Genomic DNA, 15576 nt, shown 5'->3' on the forward strand with positions numbered 1-15576 from the left:
ATTCTGAAAAGCCAACTCAGTTCATTTTGAAGGAGCCCTATACTCAGCCCAATTCAGCAGTCTCTAATTAAAGGCCTAGTTTAATTCAAAGCAGCTGTGTGACCTTGGATCAATTTTACTGAGAAAATTGTTGCTAAGGTGTGAAAAAGTCTGTGCTTTAAAACCACAAAAAATGAGACAAGTAAAAACGCAGACAAGAGAGTACCTGGTAAAATGGTGAGAATTATTAGCTCAAAAAAGATTCAAGAGTAAAAATATTGACATCAAGATCCTTTTCAGTCCTGCCTCCCCAGCATAGGAGATCAATTAAAAGACGCCAATTCAGCAACATTGAGGGTCATCCTACTACAAAATACAGCAAAAGCTCACTTTTCCCCATGCAACTGCATGATGAAGATACTATTGATCACTGTAGTAGTCTGTTAATCTTAGCAATATGCTGTGTATAGAAGATAATAAATGATTGTTTTTTACTCTCAAACACTGTATAATCTGTTTCTGTAGTATCTTGGCACATGTTAAAAGTTGCCAAAAAAGAGACTGAATGTGAAAGAGAAAGAATATTAAAGCAAGAAACAGAAAAGTCGGGAAGTGAATGTCCACATTCCCTTAAAATGTCTGGAAAATAAGTAAATAAAAATCTGATATGGTTCTGCTTCTTCTGCAGAACTAAAAAAGGTAGATATTATTTTGCAACTCTGAATTATACCATCCATAGGAACCTTTGCCTCCACCTGCCATGTTCTAAGTAGCAAGAACAACCAATGAATGCCTACAGGGTGAAATATATGTCAGGGAAATTAACACTTTCCAGAGTTTAGCCCTGGAGGTGATAGCACATTTCACTGTGAGAGTTGAGCTGTGTCTGTGTATGTAGCTAAGCTTTCCTGTCCAAACAGACCACTATCAATAGCTCTGTAATTGGGAATTCCTCAATTCAGCGAGAACCCAGAGTCTACATATAATATAAAATTAACACAGCATACAGTAGCAAAAGTAGCATCAGTGTACCTGTTAAATAAAACTGTAGCCATAGCAATCTGTTTAGCTTTAAGCAGGGCATGCTATGCTTTGGCTATTTTCACTCAAACTGAGCTTCAAATTTGTTTTGCAACAAATAAAAGCCTAATTGTATCAAACACCACTATCATGAACAAGGGGAAAAATGTAAGATGAAGATAAAAATTCCTTTGTATAATGAAACAGAGATGCAGAATAAACTTTCTTCAGAAAAGCCAACAAAGCCCCATTCACTTTTTGTATAATAAGAGCTTCCTAAGCTTCTGTTTGTGAATTGAATTACTAATGAATAAGAAATACAGCTCAAGGTTGCACTAAATAGTTTTACCAAAATAATGCATCTCTTACAAAGCAAAGATAATGCTAACAACCAGACTAAATCAGCAAACAAAAGACATGTATGGAAAGGCTGTGGTGGGTGGGGGGTGGGGGAGGATGGTATTTAAAGGGAGGTTACTAGCAAAATCCATATTTCCATGCCATATTTCCATATGGCATGGAAATAACTCCCCTCTCTGTGTCTATGCGTTCAAAGTAGAGAATGGCAGAAATGATCCCTCCTCAGGAGATCACCTGGCACAGTTAGTTCTGGGATGTCCTGCTCTATCATTTTTTGCCAAAGCTTTGAGGAGACTACAACACATCCAGGAGATGACCTAACAGTGAAACTTTATGGATAAATGAGGTCCATACAGTTCTGGAGATCATTTTATGTCTTTCACTTAGTGCTCAGAATATTTGTATGGACTTCATCAGCAGTCTGAATTTGGGAAATAACCCTTTTGTGAGAGTCTGAGGTCCCTCAAAGGGAGTTTTAGTTGCATTGTATTTTGGCATCTAAGAGACTTGCATTTGGATTAAGACCATCATAGGAAAGCAGTTGGAGAGTGAATCATTTTTGTTGAAGGATGATAACCAGAAGGTAATTCTTCTGTCTTCTACAAAACTGCAGCTGAGACAAAACATAGTTGCCTCAGTTCTGTACCAGAATAATAAATTATATTTTCCCTGGTTTTGTTTTTATCCTTTGTCTTAATTTGGTTCTAAAATATAACTGTTGAATGTTATTTATGGCTCAACCTAACACATGATTTGGGTTCTGCCTACCTCCTTTCATCTTGAACTAGCTACCTAATAGGCTTCAATTTACTCAATACTGGAACTCTATTTCCTTTCCTATGTTTATTTTACTTTATAAAGTAAAATAAAAAATAACAATAAAACAACAATAACAAACAACAAAAATAACAAATTAACTTAAAATAACAAATTTTGTCTCAGTTGTAAGGAACTTACCCGGTATTTTCTATATGTCTTTTGAGGCAATGATCATTTAATATGAATCAGTTACAGCTCTTTTAAACATGACCTGAACATCTGATAATAACCTTTTCTAGGTATAGCTGTTATTTAAATTGCAAACAAATCTCACTCAAAAAAGATCTATTGTTTCCGAATTTACAGTATTCCCTTAGCAGCCTCATCATTATCACATAAGTGCTTTCTTTTCCTCACTGTAAAATCTAGGAGACTTACAAAATTTAAGTCTTCCCACTTTTACTAAAAATCTTTGAAGTTTAGACCATTTTACAAAACAGCTCTAACAGCCCTCTTTTATTATAGTATCTTATCAGTATCATATTCTATCATGTAATGAAATAATTTTCCCTTTTGCATGTTATATGGATAGGAAGAGAAAGAGTTTTGCTTTGTTTTGCTTTATTTCTTTTCATTTAAGTATTATTCGATAACTCCAGACTTTCAATATATCTAGTTTATGATAGCAAAAATTAATTGAAAACTTCTAACTTCTTTTAAAAGCTGTGGTGTTTAATTCTACCAATAATTTTCTTTGTAGAGTTTCTTCCCTTCTTTCATTTACCCAAGTACTAATTTTCATTTAAGATTTTCTGAGTAAGGATTGGTACTTAGCAGTAGAGACAAAAAAATTTAGGAAGTTTAACCATTCAACAATATTATTCTGTATTATTATTCTGTATTTTTCTGTATTTCAGTGTTCAGGATAAAAAAGAACACTTTAAAATGTTTGCTTTTATTACTATTTTGTAATTCAGTTGTTTTCATGATTTGGAGCTGTAACAATGATCTTTTTTTTCCTAAATTTTATTAACAGTTGAAGTGATTGGATCATATGAAACATTTTTGTCAAGTATTGAACTTTCTATGAGAAATATTGTTTTTTCCAGGAGATTGCAAAATATTAGATATAGTATAGGATTATGAGATATCCCCAGGAATTTACAGTTATGTTGAGACTAAAACACTGGCAAGTGGATCATGGAGTCATGTGACAGGCTCAGAGAGAAAAATTTCAATCCAAGAAAGTTCTACAGAGGTTGTTAAATTGTCTGGTTGGAAGTAAGGACAGGATAAAAGGCTAACTTGTCAAATTTCATTACCTTGAGTCGTTTCATAATAAGCTTTGCAGCTGAAAAGAAAATTATCCTTATTGCCTAATTAAAATTAGGGTAGGATTTTTTTTTTTTTTTGTTCGATTTTGTGGTGGTTTAGCACCAGCTAGAAATTAAACTCATTGACCAAGAAGAACTGGAGAGTAACTGGCCTAGTTATACAAAGTCTTTACCGGTTCACCTGGTGGTTAAATATTACTTTGGGACTTGCTGACCACCAGAGACCACCAAAGAGACCCTTGGGACATAAGAATGCATGCACAAAGAAGAGGAATTTCTGTTAATTATTTTGGGGAAATTATTATCGTATGTGTGTCTATTACAGGAAAATCAAAGAATATATGTAAAATATAGTACATAAATAGGAGTTTTTTCTGTACTTAGTATATATGGTATTTTAGAGGAGATATCCCCTCATCCATCCATCCATCCATCCATCCATCCATCCATCCATCCATCCATCCAAATAAAAAATGCCTGCTTCTTAATACTATGTTGGTGTTAAGTAGTTTTATTTTTATGAATTTTTTGGTAGGAATGTGATGTCAGTTTTCCAGCACATCATCTCAGTCTACATGACTATGACAGTTTGATACTTTCTAAGTTCAAAGACATGACTTCATCATTAAAATGTTTTTAAACACTTATCTTCTGCAACACTTTCTAATATTCTGCTAAGTCTGAGTGCTTTTAAAATACTTAAACTCTGACATGGATTTATAGTTTTAAAGATATCATAAAGAGTTGTCTTCTTTTGTTTTGAAACAGGCACCTTTATTTGATGTTTTACATTTATTTATCTGGGAAAACAGCACTGCTATTTATGACCTTACAGGCTTTTGTCATATCTCATGTTCATCACATTTCTGCCTCAAGGAAAAGAATCCCAAATTATTTTGGGGAATTAGAACTAGATGATCTTTAAAATCCCTCCAACTCAAGTAATTCTATGATTCCATGAACTACTATTACATTGTCCTATTAAGTCTGTTAAGGATTTTCTTTTTGAAGTGTTATTAAAAAAATTCCTATAAGAACATGCCAACCAAACTCCAAACAGGGTTTCACTGCTCAGCTACTACAGGACAGTAGTATAGGTGCTACTGATATACAGGTAGGTCTTTTAGTACTGGCAGACTCCCAGCTTCTCCTCCCTTCCAGGCAAGAACCATGTTTTTTCAGCTCTGAAACACACCCATTGATGTTTCTTATCTATGTATGATTTTTGCAGTAGATGTGGTCTTCAAAAGAACGGCACTGCAGTCTGCATCCCAAAGCCTGTCTCACTGCTTTTGCAGTAAACAGGATAGTCTGAAATATCATCTGCTTGCTCCCCACTGTGATCCTCAAGGAACCTGTAAAATCCCCCTCAACCACTGGGAAATGGAGTCCCTCCAGTACTACTTATCTTCTCTCTGTCATACATACTTCAAAATTCAATTTGTGATTCATGAGCCCCTTGACTGATTCTTCTGGTTGATGCTGTATTTTTTGGGATCCCATTTGGTTCTTTTCATTATTGTTACCACACACACTTTTTCTGAAGTTGGCATTTTGTTCTGATTTTCCATTTTTTAAAAACAGTTATTTATGTGCCACTGTGCAAGCAAAAGTCTGTTCCAGTTATACTGCATGATCATTCTATTGGGCTGGATGCAGGGGCCTCCAAATCTGACTCAAAGGACAAGAATATCCTTACATATGATGGGATTTACTCTAGGGTTTCCACAAGGGTGCTATAATACTTGGAAATGAAACCCTATAACACACTTATTCACACACCACCCAGACTTTCAGTGCCCCTTTTCTTGAAGCATCTGCTCACCACTGCAGCCTGGTTAAGTGGAGGAACCCAAGTTTGCCTTTCACTTTTGTTTAATTTGTGTCTCTTCACAATTAAACTTTAATTAATTATTCAGGTACTTCCTGTTACATAATGTTTCATCTACTTTACACCTATTTTTATGGCTATTTTTATTCCATTTCTAAAGCTTTATAGATGTGTATAGATACATATAAATATTCATCTATATACCCTTTTAGAAACATATATGGTAAAACAAGTTGTTCTATGTATAAAACCCCATGTTTTAAAATATTTAAATTTTTTTTCTGTCTATAAATGCCTATTTTTTTTTTACATCTGAGCACTTCCTAGTCAAAAGGAAGCAGAAAACAGAAGGAAGGGCTGTCTGAGAGCATAAGGATATGGAAGCATAAAGAACTGAATTGCTCTACAGCTAAATTTATTAGCAGATACGAAAAGCTATTGGTATTTCTGCATGTCTTCTGTGGTATAAATATGACACCAAGCCATGTTATTGAGACTACACACAGAAATGGAAGAGGTTTTCTAAACAGATCTGTTTTGAGCAGTAAAATTTATTTTACTAGTATATGAAGATTTAATTTCTAATCCACTGCTATACCAAAGCACCCATTTAAATATTTGAAATATTTGGATCTCAGCAATATCCACAGGAATTGATTTAGCCATGGTTCTAGACTTTTGCATTTAAATAAAACTTTGAATAAGTAATAACTTAAAAAAGAATTGAAATATCGTACCATTTTTTGCATTTAAAAAAATCCCAAGAGTATGAATTTTACACTTTGCTCTGCCAGCGTTTTTCCAGAGTAGATTAAAAAATATCCCAACTACCAGAATTGCGTGTCTCAGGCTGCAATACTCAGTATGAAAATCATTTGCATCAGTAATCATTGTCATTCTGAAAGCATTTGCTTCTAAGCATGAACATAAATCTATTTTAAAATGCTTTAAATCTCTTAGGCAGCAATTGCTGCATTCTGAAGCACAAAAATATTTCTCTCTTGGGAATAAGTTTTGTTTGACTTCTGTTCTGTATTTTGCTGATTTTAATAGCAAATGGCACCCTTTAGAGTTACTTCTTAGAAAGGGGTTATTTCTTGGTTATTTGGGCCATTATGATTTCCTTCTAGCTTCATGCATTGTACAATAGCTACATGTTTTTTTAAAAAGCTGTTAACACACGTACTTCAGAGGCTAGTAAAACCTCCTACAGCTCTTAGTAATAAAAATTGGCTTGGTGACAGTTGGGTTCTGGAAAAGAAGCACTACTTCTACTGCTGTACATTTAAGAAAAGCTCTCCCCTTCCTCCTTAATTTCTTGGAAGCTAACAATAACATCCTATTTAGTAAATACCACCATTGAAATTAGTATTGTATGACATATACAAATATGTTTTATGCAAAGATAAAGAGCTAATAAAGGCTTCAGAGGACATTGTCTATTCAACTGGTTCATCTGCTTGAAAATTAGTATTTGTGAAACAGATAAAGCACCCCAAAGGGCTCCTCTTTTTTTTAGGGCAGAAGAAAAATACAGTGACATTTCTGAAGCAGGATTAACCTTTACTGTGCACTGTACACCATAAAATGTGTTTCCTTTCTCAGTGGAATTCTCTCTGTTTCCAAGAGATAAAGGAGAAGATAAGCTTCAGTATCTGTGCTTTAAACACTTAACTTCTCCTTTATGTAACATCTAGAGGATCCAAACATCCTAAGTAAAGAATAGTGGCTATAGCCAAAGGAGAGAAGCGTAGGTCTCCACAGGATTTTTCAAACCAGCTAAATGAGATAAATCCTTTTTCTTTTGACTGCACAGGGAACTAGCATAGAATAAACCAACGACCTCAGGTGATAAATGTTAGCAGCTTAGAAATGGCCAGTAGCTATCCAAGAGATAACGTTAAATAAATATCTTTATCAAGTGGCTGATTCAGAGGTATTCTTTGCACTTAAGGACTCAGAATGCTTGATTTTCCAGTGATGATTGCTGTAAAGCAAAAGGAACGTCCTCTTCCACAAACTACTGTTTATTGTATTCATCACAAATGAGGAAAATGTGTAGTTTAGATCTACCTTATCCTAACTCTGTCTTGCCAATAAAAGAAAGTTCACAGAATCACAGAGTGGTTTGGGTAGGAAAGGAACTTTGAAGATCATCCAGTTCAAACTCCCCCTGCCCTGGGCAGGCACATCATTAATTACACTAAGTTGCTCAGAGGTCCATCCAGCTCTCCTTGAAAACCTCCAGGGAAGGGGCATCCACAACTTTCCTGGACAAGCTCTTCCAGTGCCTCACTCACTGGAAGTAACAAGACACATAACAGTTTACAGGAAGTTCTCTTTTATTCTTCCCACTAACTCTGTTTTATTGTGCAGCAGCAAGACTTCAAAGCTAATGGGGCCAAAAATACAGGGAATTGAATGAGCAAGAGAGAATCTGAATATGCAGCTCCTAATATAGAAGACATCTATGGGAGAATTTCTTCATAGAAGCTGTGTCTGTAAAGGTAAATTAAACAGTATTTGGGGACATTCCCAAGCATCAAAACACAATATCTTATACTAGCAAAGTGCTACAAAATTCTCTGGGGTGATTTTAGCATGTGCCAACTAGTAGTCTCACGCAGGAGTCTGGACACCTCTTATGCAGTATAATTTTCTAGGAACCATTCCAAGAGGATTTCTGCATGAAGACACCCAACTCTGAAGACTTACTTTCTATGATTGATTTTCACTGCTTGTTGCCATCTGGCCCCAGTGCCCAGATGCATTCATGAGCATAAATAGTTTGCTAGTTTATAACAATAGCAAAAACTTTTCTTTATTAAGTATTCTCCCAATAGTCACAATGTTCTTTATCCTAATATTAAAAAGTAATAATAAAAAAGAAGAACAGAGAATCCTTCCCAGTCTTCTGTAGTTATTTCATTCTCACTGGGGCATAAAATTAAGTTTTTCTGTTTATTCTCTCCTCTGGACCCATGAGTGTTGAATTGAATGGAGAGAGGAGTACAAACAGCTAAAATAAGCTGTCCATCTAACTTTTTCTTGTCTATTTTTTAGAGATGAAAAAACAAATCTAAATCTAGGGTTTTAAGAGTGCTTGATGTCATTAATCAGTTGTCTTCTGAAATATTTTACAGCTTCTTTTTTGTAACATTCAAGGTTTCTGTTAGAATGCCAGACTTTTGGAACATTTCCTATTCGAACTACTTTTTTGTTAGAAAAGATTACCCATACCCCTTTTATCTCTATATAACAAGGTCTCACTCAGATCTTAACCATGTGAATCTTCCATCAATGCAAATCAAATTAACCATGGAAGACTTACACTACAAATTTTGTCTATGACATATGGCAGAGATAACTAATAGGTTACATGGCTTTAAATCCAAATTATTCATAATTTAATTCATGGAATCCTAGAATACTTTGAGTAGGAAGAGACCTTAAAAAACATCTAGTTCCAACCTGGCCTTGAATACTTCCAGGTTTGGGACATCTACAAGTTCCCTGAGGAACCTCTGCCAGTGTTTCCCCACCCTCACAGTGAAGAATTTCCTTGTAGTATCTAACCTCTTTAGGTTTAAAGCCATTACCCCTTGTCCTTGTAAAAATATCCTTGTAAAAACTCCTTCTCCAGCTTTCTTGTAGTCCTTCTTTAGCTATTTAAAGGCATTAGGCACCTGTATAGATTCATATTTTATATTGCACTTAGTCGTATATTTCATGATAATGTTGGGTCCTTTATTTGCATGCTATTCTAAATACATTACATGTTAATATTTACTTTTGTTTCATCAATTGCCTATTAGGGTGGTGCCAGAGATTTTGTATTCAGTCTCTTGTAATCTCCAACTTCTTCTCTGTTACATTGATTTTTTTTTCTTTCTCCAAATAAACTCAAAATTTTATCTTCTGTAATCATGTCCAAAATACTGTTGTGAAGAGCTACTTAACATTATGCAGGTCTTTACCTTTTTCTACTCAAACTTTTAGGAACCCTGTATCTTTCCAACAGTAGTAATAAAGCCTGACCTCTGGAAATACATTTTTCTTTACCCATGTAAAAAATACATTGAAGCTATAAGAATTTTTAAGCGGTAAAAACAAGTCTAAAAACCCCAATAATGTAAAACCAATAAAATAACCAATATATAACCATTTTTTTTCTTACTTTTCCACATATTATGTGGTGGATAGGATAAAATGTTCCAATTACTATCACATAAAGAAAACTCACCCATTCCCTATGTTTTCATGTGAATTTCATGTGAATGTGAATTTCTAATTTGTCTGAGAGAACATACATAGTTTAGACTCTTCTCAAGGAAAAGATGCTACTATTACTTTTCTGGGATCATTGACTAAGGAAGAATGACTTTTAATTATCTATTTAATTACCAAATATTAACCTAGTTGCCTAAATGTCTCCTGTATGATTTAAATTAAAGGGTTACTAAATAATTTTTTTTCTGTTTGCCTTGAATTTCCTTATTTAAAAAAAATCTCACAGAGTGATTAGTTAATTAGTCTCACTGGGTAACCTAACATTTGATCAATCTTAAATTTGCAAGCAAGTTGCAACTTTTTTTAAAGTATTGTAATCTTGTGTTGGAGCAAGAGTCTTTGTAGTTCTGTACCTTGTCAGTACCCATGCTCAATATTTGTTCCTTCACCAAAGTCACAAAAGCTTGTTATCTACTTTACTGCGTAATAAAACACCAGGAGAGAGATTGCTTGTGGATGTCAGCTGGTGATCAGCTCATGCCCTAAAGCATGAAGATTGATGGCCCTTGTAAATTTTTTTTCCTTGAGTTAGTGTAACCACAGATGTTATTTGCTATTATTTGTTACCACAGTTATTTATGGCCATGCTTCCAGCCGCAAGTCAACAATTCTTGAATAAGGAGCTTATGCACTTCATCCTACTCCATCTACTTGGAGCTGTTATGAAATCTGATCTACTTCTTGATTCTTAAGTGGTAAGTCAATCTATAAAAATTACAATGTTGCAACAGAATTTTTCCCTGAGTGTTTATTTACGTGTGTGAGATCTTTCTGACCAAATACCTCTCAGGAACTTTCAGCTTTGCACCATGGAACATACCGTACATTTTCTGATAGGTTTCTTCTTAGTTCACCATTATGTCAGTTTCTCAGGATTCTGCACGCAAGGAACAAAGAGTGATAACTCACTCATGTTGCTTTTTAGTGGGGATTAACCAAATTTTGACACCTTTCCACTTTGAATTGATACTGAAAATATGAAACACACTAAATATTAAATGAGAAACAGATTTGGTAGCTTTATTATGGATAAGCAATTTTAGCCATTTCAATTGTTTAATGAAAAGTCCTTTTGTCACAAAAGCAAATTTGTAATTTATAGCACCAAATATCATGTAAAGGAATAAATATAGAGAAAGCAATACAGAGTTATATACTTAGGTGTATAATAGCGTACATATTCTAAACAATCTGAATACCTGTAACTCCAGATATTTTACTTTCAATAAGGTACAGTTTCTGCCCTGAATCAATTGGTTATTATCTAAAAAGGCGAGGAGAATAAAGAGTTAAAAGCAAAAATTAAATCCTAAGAGTATGAGATGAGTTGTCCAAGGTCAGTCTTGGAGCAGCTGAGCTAAAAATAGAAATCAAGTATCCTGGATCAAACTCCAATGTCCTAGTGTTCTTATCAAAGAGTAAAGAGAATACCAAATACCAAATCAAAGACTTCAAAATATGTGTTAAAATCACTGAAATTGATGATTCTTTTTAATTCATGTATTTTCCAGTGAGTATTTAAGTTAATGTTGAGCCTTCTATATTACTGCATGAAACACAAGTGGAAATATGCCAGTAAATGTCAGACTTATGAGAGGTTTTTCTTTTGTACAGATGCCTGATTCAGGTTTTGTTTAATCCTTTCAAGGTCAAAAATCTTCAAGAGACTTAGAATTCTAGAGAGCTCTATTTCATGACTTCTAATATTCCTTCTGCCAGTTATTTAGGTAATCACCAAAAGCATAAAGAAGTTAGGTTCTTCACTGAAAAACACTCAGATATCTAGCACTGAAATGTCTTGCATCTGTATCAATATTATATTACCAGTTACTGGGCTACATTATTGATAATGGTAACCAATTTATTAACATTTTAATTTTATGTCATTACCTTCTATGAAACAAGTACAGCTAATTCAGGACGTGATAAAAAAACTATTAAGCACTCTGCATAAAGTGATCTAAGGACTAGAATGAATCTACAGAAATATGTGTGTATAAAACAATTCCATGCCCTCAAGCAGAACTATAGCTGTATTAATAAAAGGTTGTGGGGAAAATCCTGTCCCTGCAGAAACCAAAGGCAAAACTCCCATGGGTCTTTTACTTGGTGCTGAATATCTGTATCAATATGCATTTCCTTTCCAGATACATTTTTCCATACATTAGAATTTTGATATAATTTTTTTTCAGTGGATAACAAATATATCAATAGTACCTGATAATGATTTATTTCTATATACACAGGTCTCTAATGAAGAACAAAAAATATTTTATTATCAAATATAATATTTTTAGAAATAAAATCACTATTACCTCTTTAAGGAAAAGACTCCTTTAATCAATCTTTTTCAAAATTTTTGTAGTTGGATGATCTACTTTTCTCATAATGCATAAAATAATTTTGAAACTTTTGCAGATTCAGAACTGTCTTTTTCTGACAATAATTTGTTGTGTGCTCTTTCAAATAACAAGCACATCAATAGAAATGAAAATACTGTTTTTTCCACAGAAAAAATCTTGAGGCCCAGCTAATTAGTAGGAAAGAAACTGAGATCAAAAGAAAAAAAAAACAAAACAAACCACCTGTCATTCTAATTCCAGGTGTCTGTTCTGCTGCTAAAAAAAGGAAAGAAAAGAGGGGGAAACCCCCTGAATTTTAGACCCTACAGAATATGGGCTAGTGCAAAAAAAGGATGGTCATTCAAAACTATGGAACAACTTTCATGTGAGGAAATTTTTAATAAATTTTTGTCTTGGAGAGAATATATTTGAGGAGGGAAGTGTTAGATTTTTACAAAATTCAATGGTATGAACAAAATTAGTTGGAAAAGGTTTGCAGTTTCTCATAACAAAGTATCAAATAAAAAAAGTAATAGGATCATTTTATGCATAAATTTGACCACGCATGTAAGTCTCCTGCTAGTACCTCATCCAGCTGTGAATGCTATTACAGGAGGAACCTGGAGACCCTCTTTTAATCATAGCCTACTAGCATGTTTGCAAGAACCAGATAAAGAAGAATATGAGAGACCTGGCTTCTCTTCATTTGATTTCTGGTCCCTATCACAAAGTGAACACATGACAGCAAAGCATAAGCAGCTGCATTAAAAGTTGAAAAGACTTCTTTAAAGAACAAGAATTGAATAGGAGATGTGACCCTAGAGCACAGTCCATTTCAGACAGTTCTGTCAGTGTAAAATGCTGTTCCTTGCTCTGTTAACTTGATAGAGTTAATTGAGCCCAGAGAGAACAGATTCAGGGCTTTTGCTTGCTAATATTCTACTGTTAAAACTCAATAGATGACAAGGAAATTTTTTAGGTAAGTGAGGTATTGATGAGAAAACAATCAAGTACAATGACTCCCTCTGGTAGCTCAGCTATCAGGAATTTTATGCACGTGCAATTGGACAAAATTACTAGACTTTAGTCCTTTAGCATTTTAAAAAACGTCAGAAAGATTTTTTTAATTGAAGGGAAGAAAAACCCCAAAAAACTCCCGAAAAACCCCACTAAAAAACAACAATCAAAGCAAACCAAAGCAAACCAAAGCAAACCAAAGCAAACCAAAGCAAACCAAAGCAAACCAAACAAAAAAAAACCCAAAAAAACAAACCAAACAAAACCCAAACCTTTTTGTCCCTGAACCAGCTACAAAAGGACAAATTACACTACAACTCACCACCCTCTACACACTCCCCAGTGACAGTTTTCTTTCCTTTCAACTCTCAGGGCCTAAACCTGAGCTGTCATTTTGCACACAAGAAGACGACACAAATAAAGTTTAAGCTGTTTATAGAAAAAATTATCAAGTATATACATTATAAATCTGCAATTATTTTTAATCATGGCATTTAAAAATGAGAATTTGTTAGCAGACATCACATGACTTAATTTGGTGCTGGAAACTTCAAGATGCTTAGGAAAAAACAGAAAAAAAGTAATTTAAATAGTGTACTAAAATTGTTTGTATTTTCTACAGGAATACAATGAAAATGTGTTCTCTTTAAAGTTTGAAACTTTTACTTGCTAGAAAATTAATTTGTAGATCTGTTAATTAAAAGAAATTTTATATTACTAAAAACTTAACATTTAATTATGTGATTTTTTTTTTGCCTACATTACGTACTTTACTGCATTATTTTTATGGATTGTGAGCTCACCAAGAACTTAAAAATACCGCATATGAATCTAATGAAATGGCATTTGAGGTTCCATACCATGGCTTCAGGTTGCCTTTATTACTGGTACAGCAATAGCAGTGCTAAAATTTGTGTTTATATAATAGCTTCTATTTTAAATCATCATTTCAGTTATTCACAATTTCCTCATCCCTTCTGTTTGAGGATAAAATGTATCAGGAATAAGCTGCCCAAATATTTTTTCTGGGTTTATGTGAACAAAAATCCATTTGAGAACTACAAGACATCTGAAAGAAAAGCAACTGCCCTGTGGTCCATGTACTTATTCCTGGCAATCTTTAATTTAAAGCTATGTAAATTTATAGACAGAGTGAAATAATGGAAAATACGAATATGCCTTATGGGAGAGTACTCTGTGGTGATCTAATGGAACCATCTTTTTTTCCTTAGTACTAGAATATGAGAATATCTTTCTGTTGTTTGAGGTATTTTTTCTGTTCCTCTGGTTGGTTATTTTTATGACAGGTGGTTTTATTAATTTAAATTAAAGTTCTCAATGCAACAACTTTTTCCATGTAGAATTCTTGATAGTGTAGCAAAAAATATTGATAGTGACAGAGTAGCAGGGGCAAGGAGCAAGGGCTTACGTAGCCCTTTTTGAGATGAGACTCATAGTTTGTTTCCCACATACCCACTAGAGCAGAGAGTTTAGTAGTGAGGGGAAAAAAAAATTAAAATTTTAAATGATTCTGTGTGAGGATTTTGCCTTCTCAATAGATTTATTTACAGTCTGCTGAACATCAGAAACTTGCATTTCTCACAGTGCAACCGCAGACTGTCACATTTTACTACAACTTTACATATTGTTTAGTCTTGCTTGGTTTCACATGCAGCAGTTAAAACCCTGCCTGTTGTTCTGGTGGCTTTATCTGACTGAAAATTCTCTCTTTTTTTTTTTTTTTTCTTTTCCTTTTATTAAACATCTTGTGTAACACAGATGTCAAAATTATCACCCAGTGAAAAAGATGTGTGGCAGTGATGTGGCACAACTGTCAAGGCACAGAGATGTTGTGAAGAGCAGATACACAGTTATGCTGTACTATGTAGGTTATCTGTCTAAAATACTAATTGTTCGGGATCCATAGGCTGCTGTCATGGATTTATTGATATATAAGTAACTGTAAAAATATATCCTAATTGGCTACATGTGCTGAGTTGCTGAAACACAACACAAAGGTATCTCAGTGTAAATAAAATCTCAGAAGGGAAAATTCATTACCAGGTTACACTTCAGTTCAGCCACTGAAATAGTTACTACTCCCCATCAGTGCCAGTAGCATGGAACCATCTTAACACATTCATACATATTGCCCTCCTCCTCTCCACTAACTGCACTTCCCTCAGGAATATCCACTGGCTCCTACATGGAGTCTTCCCCAAGCCCCAGTGGTGTGGTCCTCTCCACAGGCTGTGCGGAAATCCCAACCCTTCCATGGCTGGCTTCCAGGAGCTGCAGTGGGGCACCTCCTTCCCCTCGTTCTTCGCTCACCTTGGTGCCTGCAAGGCTTGTTTCTCACACTCTTTTTCCTCACTTTCCCAGGCAGCATTTAGCTTTTTCCTGAGTACATTCCCACAGAGGTGCCATCACCCTGCCTGCAGGGTGAGCCATGTTCTGCAGTGGGAATGTTGGGGCTGGCTGAGCGGGCTGAGCCCAGCACAGGGCACACCTGGCCCCTGCTCACAGATGCTGCCCTGGCAAACCCACCCCCACCCTGATACCACCAAACTCCTGGCACGCAAAGACAATACAATGCCAAATGGTCTTTTCTAAACAATTGTATTTTCTCATATTATACAGCATC

General features: G+C 34.8%; 1 long non-coding RNA gene across 1 annotated transcript in view; it reads left to right on the forward strand.

The window, feature by feature from the left end:
* Positions 1-3305: 3305 nt before the first annotated feature.
* LOC110468107 (uncharacterized) overlaps positions 3306-15576 on the forward strand; it is a 62915-nt gene continuing 50644 nt past the window's right edge. Inside the window, exon 1 of the long non-coding RNA XR_014955917.1 lies at positions 3306-10268. This is a non-coding gene — a long non-coding RNA (uncharacterized LOC110468107). The remainder of the gene's footprint in view (positions 10269-15576) is intronic.

This window comes from Lonchura striata, chromosome 1, assembly GCF_050655825.1.
Source record: "Lonchura striata isolate lonStrDom1 chromosome 1, ASM5065582v1, whole genome shotgun sequence".
Lineage (NCBI taxonomy): Eukaryota > Metazoa > Chordata > Aves > Passeriformes > Estrildidae > Lonchura > Lonchura striata.